Here is a 6,000-nt window from a genome sequence, read left to right on the forward strand (position 1 = left end):
ACTTTGACTCGTTGAATTCAAACTTTTAATGCTTTTGTTGATAGTTGGTAAAATATAATAAGCTAAGTTATGCTCGGTTCTTGGAAAAGATATCGGCACCCAGCTGCAACAATTACCGTAGTTCAAATTTTATATATATATATATATATAATTGATTAAATTAATAGAAGTTTTATGTAAGCAACAAATTTTGAAATCTTCAATTTACAACAGATATATATTTAACTAATAATGCAGCTATTTAAACCTAACTTTTAAAAGTATATCGCCAAGAAGTGGAGAAACCTTACCGACCACTAACCAAAAAGAGGGAAAAAAAACGGTGAGAGAGTGGAGGAAGCGGAAGTAAAATAGAAGAAACGCTGAGTAAGTTAAGAAGCCATTGAAACAAGAATTGAGGGAGTCGAAGGATTCTGAAGCAAATGACAAAGTGGAGAAGCCATACGAAGAAGAAGAAGAAGAAGAAAGTGAAGGGAAGAATGAAGAAGAGAAAAAGTTAATATGTGGGTGTTTTGCATGGAAAGTTTCTTTTTCATGGCCTTACCTTAGATATTGGATTATAACTTTTTAAAATCCCAATAATTATTGCTTCCTTTTTCTTATTTATTTATGTTAATAAAAATCATGTGTACTATACTACTACAGCCCAATAGCAATAGGGATTCAAACATTGGAGGTCAAAACTTAAAGGCTTATTTTGTTTACTAAATAACATTCAAAATTCGCCTTAAGCGTTTGATAAAAGATCATGGCAATACTTCTCAAAACGACTCTCCAAATAATTATATATACTAGTAGTGTTTTTGCACTGTTTCATCACCTTACATATAGAAGTTGAAATAAAACTTACATTTATTTGAATGAAATTTGATTTTCTTTTTATGAGTTAAAAACCTTGCATTGATAATAAGAAAACGTTAAAATAAAAGTATTTTGTTTGTCATAATTATAAAAAGAAAAAATTAGATAAAATGTCAATACCTATCTATAAAAAAACCAAATTATTACTAACAAAGTATAAAAGAAAAGTAAGAGAGATACTTTCGACAAACTAAAATCAGACAAACAAGAAAACAATTATGTAGAGAATTTTATATTCAAATTTTAATTCATCTTAAACTAAATTCAAAAAGGAGATTTAAGAAAAAATCTTATTTATTTAAGATGAATATTTTTTATTCAATCAAATCTCAGAAATTATTAGAGATAACTAAATATTTTGCTATCTATAAGAATTTTTCTATAAATTTATATAGGGATTTTTAAAAATCTATTAATTTTTTTTAAGGAAATTTGTTCCAAAAGAAAACTATTATATATATATATATAGGAGTCTTTTCAAAAATATAAAAAAACGACAAAATAGAACAATTCCGAAAATGGAAAAAGCCCAGAGACCCACCGTGTAAAATACCAAAAATGTCCTGTCAACCACACCGTCAACAACGCGCGTCTAATATATTTGTGATTGTTTTGATTTGGTTATTGATCGTTTAGATATGGCTACAATTTATACGCGATCGTTTAGATATGGGTTTTTCAATTTCATCGTTTAATTTTGTTACAAAATCGCTTAATTTTGTTACAAAATCGTTCCAAATCTAAATGATATTTTTTTAAAATTTGGTACACGATCTTTTTAATTATTTTGGTACGCGATCGTTTAGATTTTTTTACATGATCGTTTACTTTTTTTTTTACTTTTTTTACACGATCGTTTACATTTTGCTATTCTAATTCAAATGAATTTTTTTCAAGATTTTTTATACACAATCTTTTATTTTTTTTACACAATCGTTTACTTTTTTTTAAACGATCGTTTACATTTAGCTACTCCAGTCTAAATGATTTTTTTTTATTTATTTTTTTAGAGAATCGTTTACTTTTTTTTACTACATTTGGCTACTCCAATCTAAATGATTTTTTTTCAAGATTCTTTATACACAATCTTCTAGATTTTGCTTTTTTTTTACACAGTCTTATACACATTAGATTTTGTTTTTTTTTTTACACAGTCTTATACAAAGTCGTTTAGATTTGGTTACCCAAATGCAAACGCATAAAAAAAAAAAAAAGAAAAGTAGAAAGGCAATGGAAAGAAATCGAAGCGAAAAAAAAGATGAGGAAAAGAAGAAAAATGACTGAAAGATTAAACGACGTAAATAAAGAATTAAAAAATAAGAAATATGATGGAAAGAAATGGCAGGAAAGAAAAAGAGGAAAGAAGAAAGACGAAATTGCAGGGAATAACGGAGAAGACGAAATAAAGGAGAAAGACGAATCGCGGAAGAAATAAATATGGAATGGAAAACCTGGAATATTTAAAAAATGGCTAATTTTATGGGTTTTGTTACACGGACAGTCAATAGTTTGGTGTTTTGTTGCATTTACAATAGTTTCCCGATATATATGTATTTTAATTTTGTTCATTACTTGAATATTTAAAAATTTAATTTTCTTTTTGAAAAATTTGTTCGAATATATATCAAACTACACTTTTATAAAATATGGATATTTTGTTCCCTACGTGAATATATAAAAGTGGACCTTTTATTTAAATATAGTAAATAAGAAAAATATTTAGATATATATGGTTGTTTTGAAAATATTTATTATAATATTGTAGTTTTTAAAAGGTGGGGTGATGGAAAGGACACCGTGTAAAATACCAAAAATGCCTCATCAACAATGCGCGTAATATATTTGGTAACGCGATTTGGTACAGATCGTTTAATTATTTAGGTACACGATCGTTTAGATTTGATTACCCCAAATCTAAACCCAAAATCTAAACCATTTTTTTTCAAAATTTGGTATAGAATCGTTTAAATTTGGCTACACGATCGTTCACATTTGGCTACACGATCGTTTAGATTTAAGGTTCCAAATTTAATTTTTTTTGCAAAATTTGGTATACAATCGTTTAGATATTGCTACACGATCGTTTAGATTTGGCCCCCAAATCTAAACGATTTTTTTTTCAAAATTTGGTATAAACGATTTTTTTCCAATATTCTTTATACACGATCTTTTAATTTTGGTTACTCTAATATCTAACCAATTTTTTTAAGATTCTTTATACACCATCTGCGTAGAAAAGAAAAGAAGAAAGACGATTTGTGGTTTCAAATTTAAAAAAAATCAAAATTTGGATTTTTTTTCAAATTTTGGTATAAACGATTTTTTCCCATATTTAAGAAAAAAAAACAAAACAAAACAAAGACCTACGTTGAAAAAAAAAGAATCCGAATCTCACGCTTGCTTCTTTCTGGCGCCTCTGCCTTCTTTTGCTTGCGCGAATGGTCTTTCACGGCCATTCCATCAAAAATACTACCCATATGATCATTTTTCTTTCTTTAAATCTCCTTCCAATTTTCTTCTTCTCCACATATTTTCTCATCTCTTTCCAATCTTCTTCTTTACCACATATTTTTTTTTCTTTCTTCCGGTGAATTAACCACTACTTATTTCTTCTTTTTCTTTCCAACGAAGAACGAGATCTCCCTCATCGGTGACAGAGTATGTTTTTCTTTAATTTTATTATCGTTATTATTTTAATTATTGTTAGATTTTGTTAAAGGGAATGGTTATAGATTTATGTTTATTTAATTTTTGTTAGTTTTGTCTTTAAATAATTAAAGATAATTTTGTTAAATTTTATTAGTTTTATTAAACATAATTTTGTTAGATTTTGTTGTTAAATAATTAAAGATAATTTTGTTATTATTATTTTAATTGTTATTAGATTTTGTTAAATTAAAAAGGTTTAGATTTATATTTAATTAATTAAGCTTTATTAAATTTTATTAGTTATGTTAAACATTAAATTTGGTTAGTTTTGTGGTTAAATAATTAAAGATAATTTTGTTATAATTGTTTTAATTTTTGTTAGATCTTGTTAAATTTAAGGTATTTAGATTTATGTTTAATTATTAAGCATAATTTTTTAAAACATAATTTTATTAGATTTTGTTGTAAAATAATCAAAAATTATTTTGTTATTTTATATTTTTATAATATATTGTTCATTTTTTTCTTTTCTTAGAAAATGGCGGACAAAATTTTAGGATTTATGTTGTTTATGAATGGTAATATGATTGATGGTATTGATGGAATCGATTATGACCAACCAACTTGTGGAGGTTTTACCATAAGTGTAAACAGTGGAATTGTCTTTGAACAATTTATTGAAGTCGTAGGATCATCAGTTGGTATAGATATATGCATAAGTGATATAGAAATTATATATAGACATCCAAATCTAACTCCCTCGGGACTACTAAGGTTTATGTCATTCCCTATACCAAATGAACAAGCAATGAAAACTATGTTTTCAATTGCAATGCTAATCCCGAACATGGTGCATCTATATGTCAATGTGAGTAGAGTGGGTTTGGATATAAACCTAAATTCAGAACCATTTGGTCAGCTCGAAAATCGAACTCAGGTTATTGTCCCTGATTCTGAAATAGTTGTATCGTCGGTATATGACGATGAAGAAATTGTGACTAATAATGAATATATGGACTTTCGAACAAAAACAGATGATGAGTTTGAAGAGTTTGACTTTGATGGTCGTGAACATGAATTACCATCAAATACACTCACTCAGATAGATATGGATGTAATAGATAGTATTTGTGAACACGACCCGATTGTAGTCCATGTGGTTGTTGACAATTCAGAACTGTATAAGGGAATGATATGTCAAGATAAAGAAACACTTCAACATATGGTAAAATATTTTGCCATTAAGATTCATGCACCATATGAGGTAGTGGAATCAACACCGACTATTTGGGCAATTTGATGTAAGAAGTGGGTAGAATGGTGCACGTGGAGGCTTCGTGCATCGAAGAAAAAAGCACATGGTATGTTCGAGATTACTAAATTACCTTAGCAACACACGTGTTTTTATTCCGAACTCAGTCAGAGTCATGTACAATTGGATTCTTGAATGATGGCCCGAGAGTTTTGTGATGCTGTAAAAGAAAAACTATCAATCAGTATCGCACAACTACAGTCCGACATGAAAACAAAATTTGGATATCATGCCCACTGGACTGGTTAAGAGATGGAGACCAGAGACGCATACGTTTCATATGCCCACTGGAGAGTGCACTATCACCTTACAGGACGTAGAAGTATTGTTAGGGATACTTGTCAATGGAGAACTTGTTATCAGTCAAGTGCATAAAGACTGGATAAATTTATGTTAGATGTTACTTGGTGTGGTCCCACCTGCTAATAAAATAAAGGGATCAAGATTAAATCTCTCGTGGTTGGCTTCACAATTTCCAGGACTTGATGACGATGCAGAAGAGGAATCATGATCAGATATGCAAGAGCATACATTTTACAATTAATAGTTGGAAGTCTATTTTTTGATTAATCAGGTAGTTATTTGCATCTGATGTTCCTGCCACTATTGGGTGATTTACATGAGGCGGGTCGATACTCGTGGGGTGGAGCGTGCTTGGCATGGATGTGTAGACAACTATGCAAAGCATCGAAGCGAGATGTTCGTGACATTGCTGGTCCATTGATACTTCTTCAAATATGGACTTAGGAACGATTTCCCACAATAGCTCCACAGCTTACACATGCAAATGATTATCTACTACCTGGACGAGCACTTGGTTCACGGTATGCTATTTTATTTTAATTTATATCAAACAATAGTTTAATACTAAATGAGTGATATAATTAAATCAAAGAGAAACTTACACAAATGTAACAAAATACCAAATCTAAACGATCGTAGACCAAATGTAAACGATCGTGTAGCCAAATCTAAACGATCGTATACCAAATTTTGAAAAAAAATCGTTTAGATTTGGAACCCCAAATCTAAACGATCGTGTAACCAAATCTAAACGATCTTCTAGCCAAATCTAAAAGATCGTATACCAAATTTTGAAAAAAAAAATCGTTTAGATTTGGAACCCAAAATCTAAACGATCGTGTAGCCAAATCTAAACGATCATGTAGCCAAATCGA

General features: G+C 29.3%; 1 protein-coding gene across 1 annotated transcript in view; it reads right to left on the minus strand.

The window, feature by feature from the left end:
- LOC103503415 (DNA polymerase epsilon catalytic subunit A-like) overlaps nucleotides 1-522 on the minus strand; it is a 35,097-nt gene extending 34,575 nt beyond the window's left edge. The window contains 1 exon segment of the mRNA XM_051089523.1: nucleotides 291-522. The gene's annotated coding sequence lies outside the window, so the exon portion shown is untranslated.
- Between the last annotated feature and the right edge of the window lie 5,478 nt (nucleotides 523-6,000).

The sequence above is a fragment of the Cucumis melo genome, chromosome 9 (genome assembly GCF_025177605.1).
Source record: "Cucumis melo cultivar AY chromosome 9, USDA_Cmelo_AY_1.0, whole genome shotgun sequence".
Taxonomy (NCBI): Eukaryota; Viridiplantae; Streptophyta; class Magnoliopsida; order Cucurbitales; family Cucurbitaceae; genus Cucumis; species Cucumis melo.